The sequence below is a fragment of the Nicotiana tabacum genome, chromosome 18 (assembly GCF_000715075.1).
Source record: "Nicotiana tabacum cultivar K326 chromosome 18, ASM71507v2, whole genome shotgun sequence".
NCBI classification, from domain to species: Eukaryota; Viridiplantae; Streptophyta; class Magnoliopsida; order Solanales; family Solanaceae; genus Nicotiana; species Nicotiana tabacum.
Window position 1 is genome coordinate 17,972,129 of NC_134097.1, and position 16,137 is coordinate 17,988,265.

The 16,137-nt window shown below is 35.4% G+C and overlaps 2 non-coding genes across 2 annotated transcripts; both read left to right on the top strand.

Annotated features, from left to right (window-relative positions):
* Positions 1-563: 563 nt before the first annotated feature.
* Positions 564-758, top strand: LOC142173050 (U2 spliceosomal RNA). The gene has a single exon (XR_012702484.1). It is a non-coding gene; the product is annotated as a U2 spliceosomal RNA (small nuclear RNA).
* An 8,725-nt stretch (positions 759-9,483) lies between these two features.
* On the top strand, positions 9,484-9,676 carry LOC142173062 (U2 spliceosomal RNA). The gene has a single exon (XR_012702496.1). It is a non-coding gene; the product is annotated as a U2 spliceosomal RNA (small nuclear RNA).
* The last annotated feature ends 6,461 nt before the right edge of the window (positions 9,677-16,137 follow it).

Sequence of the window (16,137 nt, forward strand, 5' to 3'; positions counted from 1 at the left end):
TCGAGATCGATGGATATTATAGAAGACTACGAGATACATATACCCTAAATTAAGAAGTGGCGGATCTAAAATTTGAATTTGATATTAAATATTAAAGTTTTAACTGTGCATGTCTTCAAAACTGCATATGGTTTCGTAATCTCATGCTTTTTAGATTTTTTTTTTATTTTTTACACATATGTTTTTGTTCTGTGATAAAATATTGAGTTCGTTGCACCAAAATCATATTCGCTGAGCAAACGAGAGATTGGTGAATCAATGTCAGAAAGTAGAGAGTCCCGAACTGATGATCTGAAATCATCCTATATTTCTCACCTTTGCAGTGGGGAAGGCCAATCAATTTGTTGCCAAGAAAGGAAGAGGTTAAAAAAAGAAGAATATTTTAACATATCTCTTCTTTTTGTTCAAAATTTTTGTCTCCACTCTCCTTTGGCCTATTTAAGTAAGGAATCTTTATCTCTTGGTGGATCTCTAGAAGCTCTTCTAGTCCCACATCGACTATATAGCAAAGCTCCTATGTACAAAGTTGGATATAAAAGGGTCCAAACGAAATATAGAAAAGCATACCTTTCTCGGCCTTTTGGCTAAGATCAAGTGTAGTATCTGTTCTTATCAGTTTAATATCTGATATGTGAGTCAACGACTCACACGATATTAACTCATTTTTTTAAGGGGAAGGTCCATCATGATAGCTTGCTATTAGGGCTTTCAAGCGTCGCCTTAGTGTTGCATTACTGTCTTGGCTTGGCGCACCCCACCAATTGTAATCCTAAATTTCTTCTTTTGCTGGAGTTTTATTTTGGTCTTTAGGTTTTCTCTTTACTTGTTATGAATCATTAAATCCAACAACTAACAACAACAATTCAGTGTAATCCCACAAGTGGGGTCTGGGGAGGGTAATATGTACGCAGACCTTACCTCTACCCCGAGGGGCAGAGAGGCTGTTTCCAGGAGACCCTCGGCTCGAAAAGGCAACAAGGGACACTATATTAGTACTATCAATATACTCATAATAAAACAACATAAAATACCATAAAATCCATAACATAACATAAATACCATAAAAAACAAAGTAACAACAATATAAGAGATATAGGAAATACGAGAAAGATGTAAGGTATTAATACACAGAAGATAAAGCCCATCATCAGTAGTTGATCAATGGCATTCTAAGACTAATTCCTAACTGGCTAGTCTCACTCTAGTGCGCTGTAAAAAGACATCACAATTTCCCCTAACCTACAACCTTAATGCTCGATCTCCACAATTCCCTGTTTAGGGCCACTCAGTAACCCTAAGTCGCGCCATATCCTGCATGATCACCTCTCCCCAATACTTCTTAGGTCTCCCTCTACCTCTCCTCGTACCCACCACCGCCAGTCGTTCACACCTTCTCACCGGTGCATCAGTGTTCCTCCTCTGAATGTGCCCGAACCATCTGAGTCTTGCTTCCCGCATCTTGTCCTCCATGGGGGCCACCCCCACCTTCTCTCGAATATCTTCATTTCTAATCTTATCCTTCCTTGTATGCCCGCACATCCACCTCAACATCCTCATCTCCGCAACTTTCATCCTCTGGATGTGTGAGATCTTCACCGGCCAACACTCAGTCCCATACAACATAGCAGGCCTAACCACTGCCCTATAAAATTTACCTTTCAGTAACAGTGGCACTTTCTTGTCACACAGGACTCCCGTCGCTAACCTCCATTTCATCCACCCTACCCCTATACAAATCCGACAACTAAGAAGAAAACAATTAGGATAATACGTTGAAGAAATATGTTGTTTCATTAATACTTAATAGGACTAATACAATCAATTAAGTAATAAGAAATGTTTATACAATTTAAAGTTCTTTTAGAGGTTTGGCAATTTGTAAGAGCGAGAGTTGAGTTACCTCACAATATTGAAGAGCGTTACACATAATTGACACTTGCAAAAATAGAAGAAAGAAAGTTGACTAGGAGAGCGTTTGGATTGCCTTATTTTAAGTATTTATTGGCTTTTAAGTATTTTTTAATTTCATGGTGTTTAATAATGATAAAAAAAATACTTTAAAGCACTTACTTTTAGACATGAAAAGTACAAAACAAGAGCCAAAAGTCAAAAATTGAGTATTACCAACTTAGGGGTTCTAGCTTTTAGTTTATAAGCTACTTTTTTAAAAGCCAATCCAAACACCTTTTAGGAGTGTCAAACCATCTTTAGAAGTGTCAAACCATCTTTTAAAAGCTACTTTTTTTGGTTTCCCACCCGGTATTCGTGTAATACCCACATTAAAGCCCGATTATATTCGTATTCGCGCCACATAGGGTCTCATTCGGGAGAAGCGCTCTCTATCAAGAATTTTTCGATACCCAAGGCCAGAGCTCGAACTTGAGACCTCTGGTTAAGGGAAGAGTAGCTTCATCTTCTGCACCACATCCTTTGATGATTTTTACTAGAATGTGTTATAAAAGTAAACTTCAATATGACATAGAAAAAGATGCAATACTTGTATTAAGAAACAACAGACTAATAAGATGCAATATTTTTCTTAAGATTTTATGAATAAACGAGGGACCAAAGGTGCTTTTATTGCTTCAATTTGAAAAGCTTGTATATGCCCAAAAAGAAAAACAAAAATAATGAAATAAAATGGGATAAGCTAGTAGCCTAGTCATGACTCACCCGCACTTGTCGATCACGTAGTGAAAGTAATAATTTTCCATTGTCACGAGTGGAATATTGGGAACCAAAACTTAGGCATGTTAACATCTTTTCTATTGGAAATTCAATATATATATATATAAGCATGTTAACATTTGTTGTTTTTGAGAGGAAATTAGGAACAATGGTTTCGAGATCGATATATGGTATAGAAGACTGAGATATATACCTTGAATTAAAAAGTGACGGATCTAAATTTTAAATTTAATGTCAATTATTTAAGTTACAGTGGATCTCTTCAAAATTATGTATAGTTTTGTAATTTAGAATTTTTTATTTTTCATACATATATTTTTTTGTTTTGTGATAAAATATTGAGTTCGTAGCACTAAAACCATATTCGTCATTGTCTGAACAAACCAGAGATTGAACTGATGATCTCAAATCATTCTAAATTTCTCAGTTTTGCGGTGGAGAAGGCCAATCAATTTGTTGCCGAGAAAGGAAGAGGTTTAAAAAAGAAGAATATTTTAATATATCTTTTCTTTTTGTTCAAAATTTTTGTCTCGGTTCTCTTTTGGCCTATTTAAATAAGGAATCTTATCTCTTGGTGGATCTGTAGAAGCTCTTCTAGTACCACATCGACTATATAGGAAAGCTCCTATGTACAAAGTAGGATATAAAAGGGTCCAAGCAAAACATAGGAAATGTTATGAAATAAAGACTATAATGTAAAGACAAGTATAGAGAGAAACTGATATATTATTCGAATTCAAACTGATGTACATAATGAACTGAAATCTCTTCTATTTATAGAAGAAAGGAAGTTGCTCTGTAAGCTGCTACTATAAGCTGCTGTGTAAGCTACTACTACAAGCTGCAGTGTAAGCTACTATAAGCTGTTGTGTAAGCTGCTACAAGCTGCTGTGTAAGCTGCTACAAGCTGCTGTGTAAGCTGCTGCTGTACCAGATATGGATAATCTTCTACTGAGAGCAATATTTATCCATAACGGAGTACTGAATGGATAAGCTTATTATACCCGGTATGGATAATCTTCTACCGGGGGTAATGTTTATCCATAACTGGGTACTGAAAAGATAAGCCTATTATACCCGGTATGAATAAACTTCTACTGGGGGTAATGTTTATCCATAAGCGGGTACCGAAGTGATAAGCTTCTTCAGGAAGCTTATTTCCAATATAGTACTAAATAGATAAACATATTTACGGTGGAGTCCCATATGGATAAGCTTCTCCAGGAAGCTTATTTACAACGGAGTACTAAATGAACATCCATAATATAATATATTTATAACACTCCCCCTTGGATGTTCATTAAAAGATAATGTGTCTCATTAAAACCTCACTAGGAAAAACCACGTGGGAAAAAAATTCTAGTGAAGGAAAAAGAGTACACATATTTAGTAATACGCATTGTTAGGTGCCTCATTAAAAACCTTATAAGGAAAACCCCATGGGAAAAAACCTTAGTAAGGGAAAAAGAGTGCATCGGGTATTTTACTCCCCCTGATGAAAACCTTGTTTCAAATATTTGAGTCTCCGCATTCCAATCTTGCATATCATTTTCTCAAAAGTTGAAGTTGGCAAAGATTTAGTGAATAAATCTGCTGGATTATCACTTGAACGGATTTGTTGCACATCAATGTCACCATTTTTCTGAAGATCGTGTGTGTAGAATAATTTTGGTGAAATGTGCTTCGTTCTATCTCCTTTTATAAATCCTCCCTTCAATTGGGCTATGCATGCAGCATTGTCTTCGTATAAAATTGTGGGTCTTTTCTCACATTCCAAACTACATTTTTCTCGAATAAAATGAATTATTGATCTCAACCATACGCATTCCCTACTTGCTTCATGAATAGCTATTATCTCAGCGTGATTTGAAGAAGTAGCAACAATAGATTGCTTTGTGGATCGCCATGATATGATAGTACCTCCATATGTAAATACGTAGCCGGTTTGAGATCGAGCTTTATGGGGATCAGATAAATAACCTGCATCTGCATAACCAACAAGGTCTGCACTATCTTTGTTAGCATAAAACAAACCCATATCAAGAGTTCCCTTTAAAATATCGCAATATATGCTTAATCCCGTTCCAATGTCTTCGTGTAGGAGAAGAACTATATCTTGCTAGTAAATTAACAGAAAATGCTATGTCAGGCCTTGTAGCATTAGCAAGATACATTAGTGCACCAATTGCACTGAGATAGGGTACTTCGGGACCAAGGAGTTCCTCGTCCTCTTCTGGAGGTCGGAACAAATCCTTATTCACTTCAAGTGATCGAACAACCATTGGTGTACTCAATGGGTGCACTTTGTCCATGTAAAAGCGTTTTAAGACCCTTTCTGTATAGGCAGATTGATGGATAAAGATCCCGTCTGCTAAATATTCAATTTGCAGACCAAGACAAAGTTTTGTCTTTCCAAGATCTTTCATCTCAAATTCTTTCTTAAGATATTCAATTGTCTTTTGGAGCTCTTCTGGAGTTCCAACAAGATTTATGTTATCAACATAAACAGCAAGTATAACAAATTCTGATGCCATTTTCTTTATAAAAATACATGGACAAATAACATCATTTATGTAACCTTCTTTCAGCAAATATTCACTAAGGCGATTATACCACATGCGCCCAGATTGCTTTAAACCGTACAAAGATCTTTGTAATCTGATTGAATACATTTCCTGAGATTTTGCTTCAGGCATTTTAAATCCTTCAGGAATTTTCATATAAATTTCATTATCAAGTGAACCGTACAGATAAGTTGTAACTACATCCATTAGATGTATTTCAAGCTTTTCATGTAGTGCTAAACTGATGAGATATCGAAATGTTATGGCATCCATAACAGGTGAATATGTTTCATCAAAATCGACTCCAGGTCGTTGTGAGAATCCTTGTGCAACAAGGCGAGCTTTGTATCTTTCAACTTCATTTTTATCATTCCTTTTTCGCACAAAAACCCATTTATGACCAACTGGTTTTATACCAGCAGGTGTTTGGACTACTGGTCCAAAGACCTCTCTTTTAGCAAGTGACTTCAATTCCGATTGAATTGCCTCTTGCCATTTTGGCCAATCAGATCTTTGTCGACATTCTTCGACAGATCGAGGTTCAAGATCCTCACTATCTTGCATAATATTAAGTGCAACATTATATGCAAAAATATTATCCACCACTATTTCAAATCGATTTAAATTAATCCCATCACCGTTCGAACTTATTAAAAGTTCCTCACTCACATGAGCTTCGGGTTCATTGATTTCTTCAGGAATCTCAGAACTAATCAGATTTTAGGTCTCTTCAGGAGATCCCTTCATAGTATCGTTTTGATCATTTGTCGATTTTCTTTTTCGAGGATTTCGATCCTTAGAACCCAAAGGCCTACCACGCTTCAGGCGTGCTTTAGGTTCACTAGATCCCATGCTAGTAGATGGTCCTACTGGGACATCAATTCGGATAGGCACATTCTCTGCTGGGATATGTGACTTAGTTATCCTTTTCAAATCAGTAAATGCGTCTGGCATTTCATTTGCTATATTCTGTAAATGGATGATCTTCTGGACCTCCTGATTACATATAGGGGTACGGGGATCAAAGTGAGATAATGATGAAACTTTCCACACAATTTCTCTTTTGATTTCCTTTTTCTCTCCCCCTAATTGTGGGAAATTTGTTTCATCAAACCGACAATCTGCAAATCGAGCAGTAAATAAATCTCCTGTCAATGGTTCAAGATAGAGAATAATAGAGGGTGATTCAAACCCAACATATATTTCTATCCTTCTCTGTGGTCCCATCTTACTACGTTGTGGTGGTGCTACTGGCACATATACAGCACATCCGAAAATTCGTAGATGGGCAATATTTGGTTCATGACCAAAAACTAATTGTGACGGAGAATATTTATTATAATGTGTCGGTCTGAGATGGATAAGTGATGCTGCATGCAAGATAGCATGGCCCCAAACAGTGGTGGGCAATTTTGTTTTCATAAGTAGTGGTCTTGCTATCAATTGCAGGCGTTTAATAAATGACTCTGCAAGGCCATTTTGAGTATGAACATAAGCTACAGGATGTTCAACTTCTATCCCAACTGATAGACAATAATCATCAAAAGCTTGAGATGAGAATTCTCCAGCATTATCAAGGCGAATGGCCTTTATAGGATAATCTGGGAATTGTGCCCTTAATCGAATTATTTGGGCTAATAGCTTTGCAAACGTCAGGTTGCGAGATGATAGTAGACACACATGAGACCATCTTGAAGATGCATCTATTAGGACCATAAAATATCTAAACAACCCACTTGGTGGGTGAATAGGTCCACATATATCCCCATGTATACGCTCTAAAAAGGCAGGGGATTCAATACCAACCTTCATCGGTGATGGTCTAGTGATCATTTTTCCTTGATAACAAGCATCACAAGAAAATTCGTCATTTGTAAGAATCTTCAAGTTCTTTAATGGATGCCCACTCGAATTTTCAGTAATTCGTCTCATCATTATTGATCCAGGATGGCCCAAATGGCCATGCCAAAGAACAAAAGTATTTGAATCCGTAAACTTCTGGTTTACGATAGAGTGTGCTTTAATTGTACTAATTTTTGAATAGTATAAGCCAGAAGATAAAGTTGGTAACTTTTCTACAATGCATTTCTGGCCAGAAATATTCTTTGTAATACAAAGATATTCCCTGTTCATTTCATCTATTGTCTCTACATGATACCCATTTCGGCGGATATCTATAAAACTCAACAAGTTTCTTCGGGACTTGGAGGAGAACAATGCTTTGTCTATAATAAGTTTTGTTCCCTTAGACAGAAATATTATGGCTCTTCCGGAGCCTTCAATCAAACTTATATTACCAGAAATTGTTGAAACATTTGCTTTTTCCTTATGCAAATAAGAAAAGTATTTCTGATCGTTGAATATGGCATGTGTTGTTCCACTATCAATAACACACATATCTTCATGATTTGTCTTTGATCCAAACATAATTTGAGGGTTATCCATATTCTTCAAAATAACATAAATAAAATATATTATAGTAAACATCATTATCAAAGCATAACTTTTATTTATGTACAACAATTACATAACCATACTATCTATTACAAACAACAAAAATTAAAATATTTACATTTCTACAGATTCACCACCGATTACATGACTTGTTTCTCCTTCTGGGAGTGCAAAGTAATCAGCTACATCCAAATGCATGAAGTCTAAATTATCTTTAGAAATAAAATTTGTTTCAGCATTTTTCTCTGTCTTCTTCAGGGAGGCTTGATAAAGCTCAACCAGGTGCTTTGGCGTACGACAAGTACGTGACCAGTGCCCTTTTCCTCCACATCTATAGCATGCATTTTCTACATTTGGCGCTTGCACCGCTTCATGCTTTTGTTCCTTCCTTTTCCACTGCTGGTGGTGAGGAGGCTTCTTTGGTGCATTATTATTACCATGATTGGGGTTTCTTCCCCGACCACGGCCATGACCATGACTGGGGCCACGACCTCTTCCACGTTTAGCTTGGTGGAAGTTCGTCTCATTCACTTCAGGGAATGGACAAGAACCAATAGGTCGACTTTCATGATTTTTCATTAATAGCCCATTATGTTGCTCTGCTATAAGAAGATGTGAGATAAGTTCAGAATACTTTTTAAATCCCATCTCTCGATATTGCTGCTGCAGGAGCATATTCGAGGCATGAAAAGTGGTGAAAGTTTTCTCCAACATATCATGATCAGTAATATTATCACCACATAATTTTAATTGGGAAATAATTCTGAACATAGCAGAATTATACTCACTGATAGATTTAAAATCTTGTAGCCTTAGATGAGTCCAATCATAACGTGCCTGTGGAAGAACGAGCATCTTCAGGTGGTCATATCTATCTTTCAAATTATTCCACAGTATGACTGGATCTTTAATAGTGAGATATTCCATTTTCAGGCCCTCATCAAGGTGATGGCGTAGGAATATCATTGCTTTGGCACGGTTTTGGTTTGATGCCTGGATTTTTATCCTTGATGGTGTCTGCCAGACCCATCGCATCAAGATGAATTTCAGCATCAAGCACCCAAGACATGTAGCTTTTGCCCGATATATCTAGGGCTACAAATTCAAGTTTAGAAAGATTTGACATTATTTAGGAAAAGAAAGTTCTTACCTCAGATACTTTCAAAATATTTGCTCGAGATGGTAGAGCTTCGTGCTGATAACGTGTTATGAAATAAAGACTATAATGTAAAGACAAGTATAGAGAGAAACTGATATATTATTCGAATTCAAACTGATGTACATAATGAACTGAAATCTCTTCTATTTATAGAAGAAAGGAAGCTGCTCTATAAGCTGCTACTATAAGCTGCTGTATAAGCTACTACTACAAGCTGCAGTGTAAGCTACTATAAGCTGCTGTGTAAGCTGCTACTACAAGCTGCTGTGTAAGCTGCCACAAGCTGCTGCTGTACCAGATATGTATAATCTTCTACTGAGAGCAATATTATACCCGATATAGATAATCTTCTACCGGGGGTAATGTTTATCCATAACTGAGTACTGAAAAGATAAGCCTATTATACCCGGTATGGATAAACTTCTACTGGGGGTAATGTTTATCCATAACCGGGTACCGAAGTGATAAGCTTCTTCAAGAAGCTTATTTCCAATATAGTACTAAATAGATAAACATATTTACGGTGGAGTCCCATATGGATAAGCTTCTTCAGGAAGCTTATTTACAACGGAGTACTAAATGAACATCCATAATATAATATATTTATAACAGGAAAGCATTTCTTTCTCGGCCTTTTGGCTAAGATCAAGTGTAGTATCTGTTCTTATCAGTTTAATATTTGATATGTGTGTCATTGACTCACATGATATTAACTCAATTTTTAAGGGGAAGGTCCATCACGATAGCTTGCTATTTTTTGAATTTTCCCCATTACTCATGTTAAATTTTCTCTAGGCCAATAAGTTATTACCATAACAATCCTAGTATAATTTCACAAGTAAAAGGTGAAATAAGTTATTATTTAAATTAATTTGTCATACAAATCAAAGTATCTTAAACAATCAAAAGGGTACACCAAAATGAAATCATCTACTGTTAATATACAAAGAAAATAATCTAAATAACCAAAACTAAATGAAGTTTCGGCAAAAGGATTCACCACAAGAATTTTTTAAGGGTTTAGTCATCCTAATATTACTTTGGGAAATTACCAGCCATGTCCATTTATAAGTAGCTCATTATAAAAATTGGCCAATTGATAAAATATTACTAATATTAACCAAATTAGCCAATTAGCTATTTGTAGCAAAAAAAATATTAAATTTTTGCTTTGTTTTGAGTGGGTGTTATTAGAATAGATTGGGCACAACTTAAGGAGCTTGAATCTCAATTTTGGGATGATTTGGTGAAGTTTTGAGGTGGTTTTAATTGAAAATTCGAAGTAAAAGCTGAACATGAAAAAAAAATGATGTGTATCACACTGTGTATCATTTGTGTATCACATATGTATCATATTTGTATCAATTATGTATCGCATGTATATCCATGTATACCTGTGTGTGAGATACATGCGTGATACATGTTTGATACGTGTGTCGCAGAAGACTTTTTTGAACTCGATTTAATTACGAATTTTGATACAAAACCAGTCCAAATCACCTCCAATCTTCCTCAAATTTTGTATATTGACTTATCTATATATTTTCAATGAATTTCAACTATACCCATTGAAAAAGTTCTTTTTTTGTTTAGATTTTTGGAATATTGTATAGATTTTTGTATTTCATCACCTTATTTGCTACCCCGTCCATGAAATTTCCTTTCCGTCTTGGATGCAATGTTGCTAATCACGCTTACAAATATGGAAGGTGATTTTTGCATGTGATTCTAAGAACCCTATTATTTGGTTTTTTTCAATTTTTGTTGGCTAATTTTGGTAAGTCTATGACTGATGGCTAGAGGTTGGTAAGTTGAGATTTATTTGGGACATTTATATAAGTTTCCATTACTTTAACCCAAATACGTTTAGTTTAGATCCCAGAGTCTAATGAGATCTGGTAAGTTAATGCTGGTATGTTCGTATCCGTCAATCCTAGTGTTTTAAATTCTTTTAGCACATTTCCTTCTCATGCAAGTCCACATCTTCAAGTTAAACACAAAAGCAACAGATGGAGGAGGCTTGGCACGGGCAAAATGGTAAAAACTTATATATATATATATTACTATTTAGAAGCGGGAGTTAAGGGCATGTTCGTCGTCATGCTTGCTGTTCAAAAGGGTAATTTCGGGATTCCGTTTAAATTGGACATTTTGGAGAGTTGTGCATAAATGTATGCGTGTCAAAATTTGCATTTTGGGGTGACATTTTGCCCTTGGTTTAGCCTTTTATCACTTTAGTTTACCTTTTAGAATTTGTAATATCAATTTTTTTTAAGACCTTTTGGGTAATTCAGTGTTTACCATCCCAACACATGTCACCGTATTGATCTTCTTTCTTTCTCTCTCTTCTTTCTGTTTATCCTTATTCTCTGTATCATCTTTCCTTCACTCCAGTAGAAGAATCGTCTTCAACTTCATATGTTAGTCGGAAGTGGTTGGACTCTTCGTCGTCCTGCTTCCGATTTACAGTTTGGTCCCTGTTTTGGATCAAAAGTCAGGGTATTTTTGTCACTCTGCTCACTTCGTATTTTCTGTAGCAATCTTTTCACTTTGTGCGCTCTCCGATACGCGCCTTTTCCGTCAACGTGGAAGACAAACCAATTCTTGCTTCTGCTGCTGTCAGCTGTTTCTCCAAATGTGTAACACTTGTATTTCCATGGATATCCGATTAGGGGTGACGCTAATAATATCTGCAATAGCTTCTGTTCTGCTTTGGATTTCCTGGCTTACTGCTCTGTTCCTTTTAGTGTCTCTACTTGCTGGCTGGAACAAGTGAGTACTTCTTGCTTCGTTTTCTACCTCCTCCTTCAGATTTTATATGTTTACTCGCGAACTTTCCTACTATATGCAACTTCGTCGAAAAATTTAGTGTTATCCAAATTACCAAGAAAGAGATCTTCTTCATTCTGTTCTATATTACCCAACCTCATGTTCTATTTGCACAATCGTTTAACTCCATAGTGTTGCGTTTTTATTAAGGGGTGTGAATGGGAAATGAAAGAGGCACCTTTTGGATTGCACCTCTCCATCTCACCCTTCTTTTGTCTATAAATTTAGAGGTTTGACCTCATTTTTTAGATATAGAAAAATCTAAAATCTTCTCCCCTCTTTTCTATATTGTTGCATTATTTTTTAAATAAATACAAGTGTCAAGTGTGATTTGCTCCGTTTGTTGAGTTCGCTGAAGTTCTGTGATTTGAAGTGCCGCTGTCACAGAATAGTTATTCTGTTCTATTTTGGGAGGAATTAATCTGTATACCTTGGGCAACAGTGAGAGGATTAAATTCCTTAAGGACACACTGTGCATTCAGTGGGCTCGGAATAATTTTACGATTTGTTTATTGAACTAACATTTGTTTGCTTCTCTGATTTTGAACACAGTAATACCAACAATCTTAAGGAATTTAATGTTTCTGTGTTTGTTTTTCTTTTCTGGCAAAAGTTGGATTAATTGGTGATCTAACAATATAATAGGTGTCATTTCGGAGACGTCACTACAAGTGGTCTCACTGGACGTTACCTATCGCAATTGGTTTACATGGATTTCCAAAAGCCTGGCCGTTGCTAAGGTTGTTTTCTAATATTAAGAAATTGCATCTTGATATGGAACAATTAGTATAAGATGCAGATGGTAATTGCCTTACCAATGGAAAGAGAAGTTTCAAAGATATTGCCACTAATTACTGCCTATCATTAAAATTGGATATGACTGAAGGATCATACTTTATGAATTTTCTGGTTAGTAGTGTTACTATTGAAAGGCTCTGTCCATTGGTTTTTCGAACAAGCAGTCGAATGTTTCATGATTTACTCCAACAAAGGATAGATACCAATTATCTGCGGCAGAATAGCCAATTCAATGGATATTTCACGTTGCCTTCAGAAGGAGTTTCAGAAAAAGGAGAAAGATTCTCCAATTAACTTTGTTTCTCCTAATTTAATTATTATGGATGCAAGTGTTTTGCTGAAAAGTCACAGCACAACTACAGAGCAAAACAGTGAAGATGTCGTTTCAAGAAGAAAGTGATAATAAATCGGGTTCTACTTTCTTAACTCTGCTTTTTAGTAATTTAAAAATTTCTACCCTTTGTGTTTATGATGAAATGCAATTGATATAAATATTAGGGTAGATATTTATTACATGATGATCTCATATAACATATTTAGAATTATATGCATGAGTAGGAATAACATATCTTTACGATTAATTTGTTATTCTTTTGCCCATATGAAAAACTATTAGTAGTTGATATAGAATTTGGTAACATGCATAAATTATATGGAAGATTATTTTCAATGTGGTAAGATATGAATTAGGGTTACATTGATACTTGAAAGTATTCTTGAGATCATGAATATAATATATGTAAAGATGAACATATATGTGTTTGATTAGAGAAATTGATCAAACTGTTTAAAGTGTTATAATGGTTTAGTTGGAAAACCATTTGGAAAGGGAATTAAAATTCTCGTGATTTTCTACATACATTATGGAGAATAAAATCTTCGTGATTTTCTACTCCTGCTTCGAGATCAAAATCTGCGTGATTTTTTACTCGTTCATTGAGATTAAAGTCTTCGTGACTTTCTACTCATTTGTCAGAAATTAAAGTCTAAGTGACTTTATACTCGTTTTGGAGATTAAAATCTTAGTAATTTTTTACTCCAATTTATTATTCGGTTTGAAGATTAAAAACTTCACCGTTTATTAGATCTAGTTGTATCAGATGTTACTCGATTTGAAGAGTAAAAACTTCACCGTTTATTAATTCTGAATGTGTCAGATTAGTTTGAAGATTAAAAACTTCACCATTTATTAATTCTGACTCTGTCATGACACAAACAATTGTTCTTGTAATGTAATAGGGGCGTCGAATATGAATCTCCTTTTGAAGAAATATGTTTGGAATGTGGTATTATTTATCAAACGACGACCCCTTAGTCACCGAAATCTAATGGAATTGCGGAAAGAAAGAGTAGAACATTAAAGGAGATGATGAATGTCTTGTTGATAAGTTCTGGTTTACGCTAGAACTTGTGGGGAGAAAGTTATTCTTACAACTAACCGAATACTCAGTCGAGTTTCCCATAGAAAGACGTAATCCATTCCATATGAAAAATGGAATGAAAGGAAGCCCAACTTAAATATTTTAAAGTGTGGGGGTTGTTTCGCTAAAGTGCGAGTTCCTAAACCCAAAAGCGTAAAGATTGGACCGAAAACCATTGATCGCGTTTTCATAAGATATGCAAGAAATAGTAAGGCATATCGTTTTCTGATTCATAAATCAGAAAATCCCAACATTCATATTCATACGGTAATCGAATAAGATAATGCTGCTACTTCCTTTGTACCAGATTTTCTGACATTCTTGTTAGAAAGTGAGCCTCAAACATTTAAAGAAGTAATGTTAGAAAGAGGTAGTCAATAGTGACGTAGAATCCATATTAAGTAATCATACTTGGGAATTTGTTGATCTTCCTCCAGGAAATAAACCTTTGCGTTCTATGTGGATTTTCATAAAGGAATTGAAAGTTGATGATACTATTGACAAATATAAGGTAAGATTAGTTGTCAAATGATTTAGACAACGAGAAGATCTTAATTGTTTTAATACATACTCGCCGGTAATGAGGATTACATCTACTCGGGTGTTAATAGCGTTAGCCGCGGTGTATGGCCTTGAAATCCATCAGATGAACTTCTTAAATGGAGATTTGGAAGAATAAATTTATATGGAACAACCTGAAGGGTTCGTGGTTCTTGGAAAGGAAAAAAAGGTGTGTCGACTTGTTAAGCCACTTTACAAGCACCCAAACAATGACATGTGAGATTCAACCAAATAATATTGTCAAATGGTTTAAAAAATTAATGAGTGTAAACAAATATGTTTACGTTAAGAATACTTCAAATCATATAGTTATTATTTGATTATATGTAGATGATATGTTGATGAGATATTTAAAATGCAGGGGCTTTTAGCTTATGTATGACAAAAGCCAATGTTAGACATAATATCTAAATGATATAATTTTTGAACCCCATTGATATGGTAGTTAGTAAATTCATCAGTTGTTTAGTCTTAATAAAGACTAGTTGATGAAACTACTAATTCAGAAGTTGGTCACGTGCCTTTCTCGAAAGATCATTTTCTTTATTGAAAATTTATATTGTTTAGTTCTTTTATGAAATGATATCACTTTGAAGGTTGTGATTTTTCATAGAAAGATACGTCTGTACGTTTTTGTATGGACATGACCGTTCATGAACGAATGTATTAATACGTTGGTCTATAATGAGGTGAACCAACCGATGAACATGACCAAAATCCATTGCAAGTTGGATTTGTTTCATGAATGGAGGTGCTATAATTTGCATATCATATAGGCGTATGAATAAATAACATACAAATGCTTGAAAATGACGGAGTGATTGATAAATGTGTTATATATTAAAAGGTTATGGCCACAATTGATGTCAATTATTCCAACTATTGTTATAATATATTATTGCTACATTAAGTGTAGTCAATAATCTGATATGCAATAGAATGTCGAGACATATTAGTCTACGACATAATGAAGTTCGCATTGAACTGTCAGGACAATAAAATGAGTTTTGAAATATTTAAAATATATCCATGATTATGCTTTGCACTATAATAAGTATCCCGCGATAATGGAGGGGTATAGTGATGCAAATTAGATCACTGGTTCAACCGATTCTAAACAGTCGGTGAAGGAGCAATGTCTTGGAAATTGTCCAAACAAATGTACATTGACTGCTCTACAGTGGAGGCTGAGTTTATAGCCTTAGACAAGGCCGACGAAGAAGCTGAATGGCTCCGAATTTCTTGGAAGATATTCTATATTGGCCCAAACCTTTGGCACCTATATGTATACATTGTGATTGTCAAGCGACAATAGGCAGGGCAGAGAGCGTAATATATAACGGAAAAACTCGTCACATTCGACAGAGACACAAGACCGTTAGACAACTACTCTCTAGTGGTGTGTTATCACGATTGACTACGTAAAGTCAAGAGATAACATGTCTGTCACACCTCCTTTTTGCGCGCCCCGCCCCGAAGGGTTAAATGCGGGGGTGGAGTTTTTCCAATTTAAGTGACAATATTCGAAATGAGATTATTTATTTAATTCAGAGTCGCCACTTGGGAAAGATTTGGCTTTTGGTGTCCCAAGTCACCGGTTTATCTTGAATCCCAAATCGAGGAAAATATTCGACTTTTCCAAATGAAGTCTGCGAACCAGAAA